The 13,781-nt window shown below is 43.3% G+C and overlaps 1 protein-coding gene across 1 annotated transcript in view; it reads right to left on the reverse strand.

Annotated features, from left to right (window-relative positions):
• Positions 1-13,781, reverse strand: part of MKLN1 (muskelin 1) — a 136,691-nt gene that overhangs the window by 54,129 nt on the left and 68,781 nt on the right. The window lies entirely within an intron of this gene.

Genomic DNA, 13,781 nt, shown 5'->3' on the forward strand with positions numbered 1-13,781 from the left:
TGACCGGGAGAAGTATTAGCTGCGCCACACGTCCCCCTGAGCCCATCCGGTAAGCTCCTGCGCTTCTCTCTTGTGCAGCCCTCCATGCAGGGACAGGAAAAAACACTGAAGGAGGATGGTGGGGAGGGGCCGTTTAACCTCTTGTGTGGTTCCTGGCCCTGTAAGGAGGAGGAGGACGACGACGACTATCTCTAAGGTGCTGTCAAGAGGGACGTCCTGGAAAAGTTAATTCATTTCAGTTCTTCAACACAAAAAAGTGAATCTCATATTATAGAGTGATTACAAACAGTGATCTATTTCAAGTGTTGATGGTCATGGCATACAGCCAATGAAAACCCAAAAGTCATTATCTCAGTAAATAATACTTTATAACACCAGCTTGAAAAAGGATTTTAAAAACAGAAATGTTGGCCTACTGAAATGTATGTTCAGTAAATGCATTCAATACTTGGTCGGAGCTCATTTTGCATCAATTACTGCATCAATGCCGTGTGGCATGGAGGAGATCAACCTGTGGCGCTTCAGAGGTGTTATGGAAGCCCAGGTTGCTTAGATAGCCTCAGCTCATCTGCATTGTTAGGTTTGGTGTCTCATCTTCCTCTCGACAATACCTCAGATTCTCTACAGGGTTAAGGTCAGGAAAGTTTGATGGCAAAACAAGCAGAGTGATACTGTTGTTTTTATATCAGATATTGGTACTTTTGGCTGTGTGCTAAGTCCTGCTGGGGAATGAAATTTCCATCTCCAAAAAGCTTGTTGGCAGAGAGAAGCATGAAGTGCTCTAAAATTTCCTGGTAGACGGCTGCACTGACTTTGGTCTTGATAAAACACAGTGGACCTACCCCAGCAGATGACATGGCTCACCAAACTGCGCCACTGATTGTCGAAGTTTCACAGTAGACCAGAACCAGCTTTGATTGTGTGCGCCTCTACTCATCCTCCAGACTCTGGGACCTTGATTTCCAAATGAAATTCTAAATTTACTTTCATCTGAAAACACCACCTTGGGCCACTGATCAACAGTCCAATGCTTGTTCTCCTTGGCCCAGGTAAGACGCTTCTGGCGTCGTCTATTGGTCATGAGTGCCTTGACACAAGAAATGTGACAATTGTAGCCCATGTCCTGGATATGTCTGTGTGTGGTGGCTCTTGAAGAAATGACTCCAGCAGTAGTCCACTCCTTGTGAATCTTCCCCCCAATTTTTGATTGCCCTTTTCTTAATCCTTTAAAAGGCTGCCGTTATCCCGGTTGCTTGTGCATTTTTTCTACCACACTTTTTCCTTCCACTAAACTTTCCATTAATATCAACAGCCAGCTTCTTTAGCAATGACCTTTTGTGGCTTACCCACCTTGTGGAGTGTGTCAATGACTGCCTTCTGGACATCTATCAAGTCAGTAGTCTTCCCCATGATTGTGGAGCCTACTGAAAGCTTAGGAATCCTTTGCAGGTGTTTTTGTTAATTATTCTAATTTACTGAGATAATGACTTGGGTTTTCATTGGCTATAAGCCATAATCATCAATATTAACAGAAATAAACACTTGAAATAGATCACGGTTTGTAATGACTATATAATACATGAGTTTCACTTTCTGTATTGAAGAACTGAAATAAATTAACTTTTTGATGATATTCTAACTTAGTGAGAAGCACTTGTATAGCAAAGCATCTATCACATGTAGATAGCTCAGCTCATGAGCCCCCTTCCACACTTATGAATTCCGGCGGTAACGTACACTTATGTCATTTTGTGGTAAATGGTTAATCAGAGAAAAGTAAACAAGAGGTTATCCAAGAAGAAAGCACATGAAAGGAAATGCATTATTTAAAAGATGTATTTTATTTAAAGGGTTATTCCCATTGCAGACTGTCTAGGCTGGAAAATTAATAGCTCCATCCAGATTCCAACCACTGGAAGAGGAGTTATGGAAACAGGCTAAAGAAGCTGGGCTAGTTAGAAATTATTGGGAGTTAGAAAAACAACATAGCTCAAACGTTCTTGGCCGTTTCCGTAGCTCCACCTGCAAAAATCAGAGTTGGTACAAGTTAATCACAACTGAGACACAAGGAAAAAAAAAAAACCCTTAAAAACAGGAGTTTTATCATAAATAGGGATGAGCGAAAGTGCTCGGTTAAACCATTATCACTCGAGTACCACGATGCTTGTTACTCGGCGAGCATTAGGCGGTGTTAGATTTAAAACTCAAACCCTACCCAGCATGTTTGGCGCCTGTTACACAGCCAATAAGCATGCGGGGATTGACTGCATGTCACTGTAGTGCAGCAGCCATCTTGGTAGTGGCATGACTGATTGGCTGGGCGTGTGACATCACCAGGGGTCATATAAGAACAGGCGCCGCACACTGACGTCATTGCACAGCTCTGAAACAGTTCGTATTGGAGGGAGATAACTTGTCCAGGCCTGTGTGTGCACAGTATAAAGAATCAGAGTTCTGTAGTGTTGATGCTGAACCTTCATACTAACAGCCCTTCAAATCATGTGAGAGATAGAGAGACTAGCAGGAGCAATGGCAGGATGCAGTCTGTAGACCAGTGGTCCCCAACCTTTCTGACCTTGAGAGCCACATTAAGCTTAGAGAGAGGGTCGTGAGCCACATTAAGCACTGAGAGAGGGTTGCGAGCCACATCCAGCTCCCACCCTCTTCATAGTGGCAACCAAAGCCCCCATTACAGGTATAATGATAACCAAAGCTTTTCCACAGAAATCACTCCAGAGCCGTACACTGAGATCCAGGGGTTCCCACAATACCCCCATTCAGTATTCTCTCAACACACTGTCACATCCAGCTTTGAGCACCTCCTCTAACAGGTTATACAAACCTCCAGCGTACCATACCTAAAACATCTCTAAACCCCTAAGACCAGTAAATGTGCATCCAGATCTGCAATTCTGTGCAAAGCTACTCACAAAAATTCACCATTTTGAGATGTGGTTTTGATACCTGTTTGCTAGACCTAGACCTAAAGCATCAAGCTGGCAGTCGCGAGCCACAATTCATGGGGCCGCGAGCCACATGTGGCTCCCGAGCTACAGGTTGGGGATCCCTGCTGTAGACTGACAAGGGATTGCAAAGCCCTAATCCCAAATATATAGCTGCAGCTTTTTTTTGTGTATGTGAGGAAAATATTGAATACTAGATGGTGGCCCGATTCTAAAGCAACGGGTATTCTAGAATACATATGTCCACGTAGTATATTGCCCAGCCACGTAGTATATTGCCCAGCCACGTAGTACATTGCCCAGTTACATTGTATATTGCCCAGTGACGTAGTATACAGCACAGAGCCGCATAGTATATTGCCCAGTTACGTAGTATATTGCCCAGTGACGTAGTATATTGCCCAGCGACGTAGTATATTGCCCAGTTACATTGTATATTGCTCAGTGACGTAGTGTACAGCAGAGCCACGTAGTATATGGCCCAGTGACGTAGTATACAGCACAGAGCAACGTAGTATATTGCCCAGTTAGGTAGTATACAGCACAGAACCACGTAGTATATTGCATAGCCCACGTAGTATATTGCCCAGCTCATGTAGTATATTGCCAAGCCACGTATGACAGGTTAAAAAAAATAAACATATACTCACCTTCCGCAGGCGCGTTGTAGCTCTGTCGCCTGTGTGGGGTGCAGGCGGCAGCTTCCGGTCCCAGGGTGTGATGACGTCGTGGTCACGTGACCGTGTCACGGTCACATGATCGTGACATCACGGCAGGTCCTTGTCGCGCAGGACCTGTGATGACGTTGCGGTCACATCTGTGTAGCGGTCACATGACCGTGACGTCACGGCAGGTCCTTTCTGCGCAGGCCTTGTGATGACGTTGCGGTCACATGACTGTGACGTCATGGCAGGTCCTTCTGCCAGACCATCCTTGCCACCGGAACATGCCGCTTGCATCGCGAGGAGCGGGAAAGGCGGCGTAGGTGAGTATATAATCATTTTTAATTTTTTTAAAATTATTTTTAACATTAGATGTTTTTACTATTGACGCTGCATAGGCTGCGTCAATAGTAAAAAAAACTTGGTCACACAGGTTTAATAGCAGCGGGAACGGAGTGCGTTACCCACGGCATAACGCGGTCCGTTACCGCCGGCATTAACCCTGTGTGAGCGGTGACCAGAGGGGTGTATGCGGGCGCCGGGCAGTGAGTGCGGGGAGTAAGGCGCGGCCATTTCCTTACGGACTGTGCGTGTCGCTGATTGGTTGTGGGCGTTTTGCCACGACCAATCAGCGACCTGGATTCCATGACAGATAGAGGCCGCGACCAATGAATATCCGTGACAGACAGAAGGACAGACAGACAGACAGACAGACAGAAGTGACCCTTAGAAAATTATATAGTAGATAATGTGTGATCCATCGAATTCTGCCTGAATCAGGGTCACTTACAGCCAGGCTGTAAATCGGACGTCAAGAAGTAGGTGGAGGCAGTCCCCCCAGCCTCCCGAGGAATGAGATGAAAAAGCGGACACCTGAAGAGGATTACTGTATTACCCTGAATTTTTTACTGGCATCGCACTTTGTGCAAAGCCTTTATGAGTATAGGAGTACAGCAACTACACTTTAAAAATATTTAAATGAGGCCCACCAGTTGCTGTAGAAGTACATAAACTACACTTTCAAAATATTTACGTTACAAATTTATTTCTGGAGTCAATTAGTCATCCAGTTATTGGTACATTAAGGTGATAATTTAAAACTCCAAAAAAAAGAGTCTAAAAATGGATCAGTATTCTAGAGTTTTATATGTTCTTGGGTAGAATTCAGTGGTAACTAGCCCTCCAAAAGATACTTCAAAATGTATTAGTATTGTGCTGCTCGTCCACAGAGTGTTACGTCTTCTTGGGTACATTTCGGTGGTATATACACAGCTCAAAAAAAAAAAGAGAGGGAACACTTAAACAACTCAATGTAACTCCAAGTCAATCACACTTCTGTGAAATCAACTTGTCCAGTTATGAAGCAACAATGAGTATGGATCAATTTCTCCTGCTGATGTGCAAATGGAACAGACAACAGGTAGAAATTAGTCAATTAGCAAGACACCCCCTATAAAGGACTGGTTCTGCAGGTGATGACCATAGACCATTTCTTTGTTGTTATCCTTTTTGGCTGTTTTGGTCACTTTTGTCATTGCTCTCACCCCTAGAGGTACAGTAGCATGAGGCGGTGTCTACTGTACAACCCACTAAAGTTGCTCAGGCAATGCAGCTCATCCAGAATAGCACATCAATGCAAGCTGTGGCAAGAAGGGTAGCGGTCTGTCAGAACAGTGTCCAGAACATGGAGACGATACCAGGAGACAGACCAGTACACCATAAGACATGGAGGGGGCTGAAGGAGGGCAACAAACCAGCAGCAGTACAGCTACCTCCTCCTTTGTGCAAGGAGGAACAGGAGGAGCAGTGCCAGAGCCCTGCAAAATGACCTACAGCAGGCCACTAACATCCATGTGTTTGCTCAAACTGTCAGAAAAAGACTTCATGAGGCTGGTATAAGGGCCTGACGTCCACAAGTGGGTGTTGTGCTTATAGCCCAACACAGTGCAGGGCAATTGGCATTTGCCAGAGAACACAAAGATTGGCAGATTCGACGGTGGCGCTTTGTGGTCTTCACAGTGGAAAGCAGGTTCACACTGAGCACATGAGACAGTCTGAAGATGCAGTGGAGAACGTTCTGATGCCTTCAACATCTTCCGCATGACTGGTTTGGCAGTGGGTCAGGGATGGTGTGGGAAGGCATTTCTTTGGAGGGCAGCACAGCCCTTCATGTGCAAGCCAGAGGTACCCAGACTGTCATTAGGTGCCAGGATAAGATCCTCATACCCATGGCGAGACCATATGCAGGTACAGGTGGGCCTGGGTTCCTTCTGATGCATGATAATGCTAGGCCTCATGTGGCTGACGTGTGTCAGCAGTTCCTGCATGATAACGGCATTGATGATATGGACTGGCCTGCCTGTTCCCCAGACCTGAATACAAATCGAGCACATCTGGGAGAAAATGTCTTGTTCCATTCACCAACGCCACATTGCATCAGATTGCCCAGGATTTGATTGATGCTTTAATCCATGTCTGGGAGGAGATCCCGCAAGAGAACATCGACCGCCTCATCACGACTATGCCCAGGCATTGTAGGGAAGTCATACAGGCAACGTGGAGGCCACACACACACACACACACACACACACACACACACACACTACTGAACATAATTTCCTTGTCTTGAGGCATTTCCACTAAAGTTGGATCAGCCTGTAATTTGATTTTCCACTTTGATTTTCAGTATCATTCCAAATCCAGACCTCCATGGGATATTAATTTTGATTTACATTGATCATTTTTATGTTTTATTGTTCTCAACACATTCCACTATTTAATGAATAATGATTTGCAACTGAAATTTTTCATTCAGTGATATCTAGTATGTGGTATTTTAGTGTTCCCTTTATTTTTTTGAGCAGTGTCTATAATCTTACAAAAAAAGCACTGAGAAATTTGCCTGGATTCAGCTACTCATCCAGTTTTACGTGCTTTGGAACATTTCGGTGTTATGTAAAACTCAAAAAACTTGAAGAAATGTTTAGGGATTCAATGATTCATGCATACAGTGTAATGTGCATTGTGTAAAACTACAGTGTGTTAAGATTTTAGAAGCCAATTGAATTGGTACGGTTCACAATATTTTTGGTTAATTGACTTGTTATACAGTGGGGAAAGAAGTATTTAGTCAGCCACCAATTGTGCAAGTTCTCCCTCTTAAAAAGATGAGAGAAGCCTGTAATTGACATCATAGGTAGACCACAACTATGAGAGTCAAAATGAGAAAACAGATACAGAAAATCACCTTGTTTGATTTGGCAAAATTGTGCAAATTATGGTGGAAAATGAGTATTTGGTCATTAACAAAAGTTCATTTCAATATTTTGTTATACAGTACAGACCAAAAGTTTGGACACACCTTCTCATTTAAAGATTTTTCTGTATTTTCATGACTATGAAAATTGTACATTCACACTGAAGGCATCAAAACTATGAACTAACACATGTGGAATTATATACTTAACAAAAAAAGTGTGAAAACTGAAATTATGTCTTATATTCTAGGTTCTTCAAAGTAGTCACCTTTTGCTTTGATGACTGCTTTGCACACTCTTGGCATTCTCTTGATGAGCTTCAAGAGGTACTCATTGGGAATGGTCTTCCAATAATCTTGAAGGAGTTCCCAGAGATGCTTAGCACTTTGCCCTTTTGCCTTCACTCTGCGGTCCAGCTCACCCCAAACCATCTCGATTGGGTTCAGGTCTGGTGACTGTGGAGGCCAGGTCATCTGGCGTAGCACCCCATCACGCTCCTTCTTGGTCAAATAGCCCTTACACAGCCTGGAAGTGTGTTTGGGGTCATTGTCCTGTTGAAAAATAAATGATGGTCCAAATAAACGCAAACCGGATGGAATAGCATGCCGCTGCAAGATGCTGTGGCAGCCATGCTGATTCAGTATGCCTTCAATTTTGAATAAATCCCCAACAGTGTCACCAGCAAAGCATCCTCACACCTCCTCCATGCTTCACGGTGGGAACCAGGCATGTAGAGTCCATCCGTTCACCTTTTCTGCATCGCACAAAGACACGGTGGTTGGAACCAAAGATCACAAATTTGGACTCATCAGACCAAAGCACAGATTTCCACTGGTCTAATGTCCATTCCTTGTGTTCTTTAGCCCAAACAAGTCTCTTCTGCTTGTTGCCTGTCCTTAGCAGTGGTTTCCTAACAGCTATTTCACCATGAAGGCCTGCTGCACAAAGTCTCCTCTTAACAGTTGTTGCAGAGATGTGTATGCTGCTAGAACTCTGTGGCATTTACCTGGTTTCTAATCTGAGCTGCTGTTAACCTGTGATTTCTGAGGCTCGGGACTCAGATAAACTTATCCTCAGAAGCAGAGGTGACTCTTGGTCTTCCTTTCCTGGGGCGGTCCTCATGTGAGCCAGTTTCTTTGTATCGCTTGATGGTTTTTGCCACTGCACTTGGGGACACTTTCAAAGTTTTCCCAATTTTTCGGACTGACTGAACTCGAATTCTTAAAGTAATGATGGCCACTCGTTTTAATTTACTTAGAATTTGTATTATGTCAAGAAAAAAAAGCAGCTAACAGTCTATTCAGTAGGACTATCAGCTGTGTATCCACCAGACTTCTGCACAACACAACTGATGGTCCCAACACCATTTATAAGGCAAGAAATCCCACTTATTAAACCAGACAGGGCACACCTGTGAATTGAAAACCATTCCCGGTGACTACCTCTTGAAGCTCATCAAAAGAATGCAAAGAGTGTGCAAAGCAGTCATCAAAGCAAAAGGTGGCTACTTTGAAGAACCTAGAATATGAGACAATTTCAGTTTCACACTTTTTTGTTAAGTATATAATTCCACATGTGTTAATTCATAGTTTTGATGCCTTCAGTGTGAACGTACAATGTTCATAGTAATGAAAACACAGAAAAATCATTAAATGAGAAGGTGTGTCCAAACTTTTGGTCTGGGGGGCGTGGCCTGAGCCTGCAGCATGAGGACGTAGGTTTAGGAGCTCCAGGGAAAAACATCCCAATCCAACTAAAAAACGACAATAATCTAGCCATCCAGCCCCAAAAACGTATAGGAGTAGTCCAGGACACAGTCTAGCCCCTTTCCAGACGTGTATTTTCCAAATCTGAGGACTTTAGAAGTTGAGGCCTACAACGCAACTCTGAAGCCTGGATCTAGATTTCCACAACCGGCTGGCTGCAGCGTTACCACACCTCCACAGACACAGTGAGGTTCTCCCTGGATTAAGAAGAGGCCTGGGAGAGACTGCCTAACAAGGCCCCCTTACCACCGGGACCGCCGAAATAGGATAAGATAACCGCTACAGAGCCGCTGCAGAGCCGCTGCAGAAACATCTTCCCCCCTCCTCCACGGCTTCTAGCAGCGGAGTGAGTGGCATAACAAGCGGTGGAGAGATCTAAGTACTCACCAGGTTACAACCGCTGCTTGGGAGCACCATCCAGGACACAGACCGGAGGTACAGGCACAACCGGAGCCCTCCGTACCGGAGGTAAGAGCCCCTCCTCCTCCTGCTCACCCACGACGCTCCTGCGCTCCTCACCGCTCAAAAGTCCTATTCACGACGCTCCTGCGCTCCTCACCCCTCAAAAGTCCTATTCACGACGCTCCAGCGGACTATTTTCAACGCTACAACGACTCAATTAAGGCACACCAAGCGACGTATTTACAACGCTCCAGCGATTTAAAGAAGTCACTCCAGTGTAACAACACACTAGCGTCCTAGGGACCTACAACGCTCCAACAGATCATTTGCAACGCTACAGCGATTGGATTAAAAACAGAATCAAAACCTACGACTCTCCAGTGACCTACATAAAACATCTTCCATTGCTTTACTAGAAGTCTTCCTCTCCTACAGGCACTTACAAAAGTGACACCAAGCCACATTACTGCCGCTACAAGACTTACAAGAGCGGCAACTCCCACACCGGGTTACCCCGATATTAATCTGTTATTCCACTCCATCCACCATGAGCTTCTCCAGAGCGAAAGGGTCTTCACAAACCCAACAATCACCAAAATCCCAAAGCTCTACTAAACAGACCAAAACATACAGCAGCTATAAATCACACAGAGACCAAGTAAACCTCATTAGTCCCCACAGAGCCAGATCTAGATCTCCTACGAGGGACGTAAACCAACAACCAACAGTTAAAAGACAGACAAGAACCGATGGAAATCCCCACCTACTAGAAAAAATGGACTCTTCTGTTTCTTCCAAAAGACATATGCCAGGTTCTTCAGGGGAAAAATACGAAGACCTAAGAGACCTAAGCGACTCAGATGAATCCTACAACGAATGTAGCCCCAACCAAAGCCCTGACAAACAAAGACCCAGGAGAGAGAGCCCTCCAAGAACCCAATCAGAAACAAACCCTCAAAACCAAAAATCACAGTCAAGTATGGTCGAGGAAATTAGATTAATGATTGGTGCAGAATTCAAAAAGCAGAAGCAAGAATTTATAGAAGAGATGGAAAAAGTATGTGACAAAATCAACAAACAACTAGAAAACCACGAGAAAAGAATCCAAAAAATTGAAAATGGAGCTGCAGAATCATCTGTAGACTTAGAGTACCTCTCAGCAGAGATCCACAAATTAAAAGTTAAAGTGGCAGACATCGAGGATAGGGGACGTCGAAACAACATAAAAATTAGAGGACTCCCGGAATCAATCAAACAAGAGGACCTCTCACAGCATATCCAGGATATCTTCAAGACAGCAATTCCGGAGCTGTCTCCTTCTGATCTTATAATTGACAGAGCCCACAGGCTCCCTCGACCTCCTAAGATCTCTTCGGATGTCCCAAGGGATACCATTCTAAGGATCCATTTTTTCCAAACCAAAGAAAAAATCATCAACTATCTTAGAATGAACAAGTTCTTCCCTGAACCTTACAAAGACCTGAAAGTTTTTCCGGATTTATCCAAAGAGACATTGGAAGGCCGCAAAGAATTCAACAATGTCACCTCATTCCTCAGGGATAAGGGCATACCCTACAAATGGGGCTTCCCACTGAAGCTGCTAGTGAACTTTAAAGGTCGGATCACTCCAATTTACTCACCTAGAGATGGAATGGACTTCATCCACTCTATCAAAGACAACTACACTAGAGCCAAAGACTGAAAAAAGAAAAAAAAAAAAAAAAAAGACACTAATGCCACTGATGGGTGATTGCTGACTAGATTTTCCTGCTTTTAGGATGTTGTCCCTGTTTCTTTTTCCACAGGAGTTCCCCGTCGAGAGGTGGTAGCATCCCTCTGGATCTACCTGTCCATTCATCTTACGTTGTTAAAAAGGACTAATCATTTTTCTTTCTTGCAGGAATAGTCGCTATTGTCTGATAACTGTTTACTAGTAAAGTTAAGTTGAAATTGTTACTAATATTTGTTAATACCCAAAGTTCTAAACAACCTCACATCTTTATCTTCTAGTCACTCAGCAAAACACATAATGGAGCTGAACCTGATCTCATATAATGTTAGAGGGCTCAACAACCCAAGAAAAAGACACGCACTGTGGAGGGAGCTGACCGAGTCCAAGGCCAACATTATCTGCTTACAGGAATCCAAATTCCTGGAAGGTAACCATCCTTATTTTAACCACCATAAATTTCCGCACATATTTGAAGCAAGCAACACAAAGAAAAGAGCAGGAGTCTTAACAATGATTGATAGCTCAACCCCGTTTGAGGCCTTGGGGGAATTCAAAGACAATAAAGGCCGCTTCCATATACTTACATGTAAAATTAACGATCAAGAGTGTACAATAGCAAACATCTACGCTCCAAACGTAGGCCAAATCCCTTTCCTAAACAAAACCATGAAAAAAATCGAAGAAGTCAGAAGAGGCAATTTGTTTCTGCTGGGCGACTTCAACGTCACCCCGGATAATAAATTAGACTCATCCTCCAAAAATAGGCCCGCCGCTGACTATCTTAATACCTGGTTAGACAAAAACGAATTATTTGATTGCTTCAGATGCCTAAACGCCAACTCTAGAGAATTCACACATTTTTCGGACACTTACCAAACAGCTTCGAGAATAGATTTAATTGTTACAGACATATACTCCTTGACAAAAATCAAAGAAATCTCAATTGGAGATAGGACAATCTCAGACCATGCCCCAGTCTCCGGGAAAATCTTAATAGGCCCCCCCCTTCTGAACGCCAGACTATGGAAATGCAGCGCCAAGATCCTACACAACCCAGCTAATAAAACCACAATACTAAACGCCATAAATAATTACTTTGAGGTAAACAAACCGGAGTCAACTAATCCCTGCATCAACTGGTGCGCCCACAAGGCGGTAATCAGAGGAGTGCTGATGGGAATAGCTTCCAAAGAAAAAAAGGAGTCCAGAAAAAAAATTCATGACCTTTCAAATAAAATTCGGACATTAGAGAATTATCTAATCAATAACACCATACCCCCCCAAAATACTCAAAATGAACTCTCTAAACTAAGAACAGAACTCAGAGAGACTTTATTCTCGCCATACGACAACATTGTAAAAATGTCAAACTACAAATTTTATACATCCCATAATAAACCCACTAAGTATATGGCTAACAAAATAAAAAAAAATAGAATCAACAGTAGAATCAGTAGAATCAATAGGCTAGATGGGATGGGCAAAACCTCTCACCCAAAGGAGATAGCAAATGAATTTGCAGCATTCTACTCCAAATTATACAACATAAATCCCCAAATAAATGACCCTACGGACAAATTAGATAAAATAGATAAAATTAAAGAATTTCTAAAACAAATAAACCTCCCCACCCTAATACCAGAAGAACTCACCACCCTTAATGCCCCTATTACCACTGACGAAATAGAAATTGTCATCAAAAAGTTTGGTCTTCACAAATCCCCAGGCCCAGATGGATTCACAAATGCCTACTATAAAGCTTTCTCAAATAACCTTTCCCCACACCTGGCAGACACATTTAATTATATCTTCCGAGGCGGCTCCTTCCCTGCGGAGATGCTAGCGGCCACTGTATCGGTGATTCCCAAACCAAAAGGAGACCCTGAGGCCATGGAGAACTTTAGGCCCATTTCTTTAATAAATGTAGATGTCAAGATCTATTCTAAAATTCTTGCAGATAGAATTGGTCTGGTTATCCCAAGATTGATACCAAATGACCAGATGGGATTTGTGAGAGGTAGGCAACCAGCAGACGCAACTAGAAGAATCATCAACATCACAAGCTGGGCTAGGAGACAAGGAATTCCCATTACACTACTGTCGCTTGACGCTGAAAAGGCCTTCGACAGAGTTAACTGGGACTTCCTGAAAGAATGCCTAGCCAAATTCGGCTTCGACAAAATTTTGATATCACATATAATGGCCCTATACTCCGATCCTAAGGCCAGCGTCTACTGTAATTGTCAAATTTCGGACCCCTTTAGTATCAGAAATGGTACTAGACAAGGTTGCCCTCTCTCACCGATCCTATTTAACTTAACTATTGAACCGTTAGCCGAAATAATAAGATCCAACAACAAAATCTCAGGTATCTCCACACCCACTAGACATCACAAAATTTCACTCTTCGCAGATGACATCATATTATCCCTCTCTAACCCAGAAGTCTCAATTCCCGAAGTGCTGCAGATTATAGAAAGATTCTCCACATTCTCAAACTTTAAAATAAACGAAACCAAGTCCAATATACTTCCAATAGGCCTAAACAAAGACCAAACCCAAATTATAAAGGACTCAACAACCCTGAATTGGTGTGAAAAAGAACTCACATACCTGGGCATTATAATAAACAAATCAATTAAGGGGACTATAAAATCCAACTATAACCTACTAAAAGAAATACTAAATAAAGAAATCCTAACACACAGATGCAACACACTGTCATGGTGGGGAAGGGTGCTGACAATGGGACTATTCATCCTACCTAAACTTCTCTACATCCTTAGATGCGTTCCCTTGCCATTTCCAGACATCAGCCTCACCCTCCTACAGACGCAAGTAAAAGCCTTCATATGGAATTCAAAAAAATCTAGAACTGCCACCCAAACTCTCTACAAAAGTAAAACCAACGGAGGGATTAACATACCAAACATTAAAGCCCATTACCACACCTTGCTTATAAAACAGAGTATTCATTGGCTGCAGAGCTCTAGTCCACC

This window comes from Ranitomeya variabilis, chromosome 5 (assembly GCF_051348905.1).
Source record: "Ranitomeya variabilis isolate aRanVar5 chromosome 5, aRanVar5.hap1, whole genome shotgun sequence".
Classification (NCBI taxonomy): Eukaryota; Metazoa; Chordata; class Amphibia; order Anura; family Dendrobatidae; genus Ranitomeya; species Ranitomeya variabilis.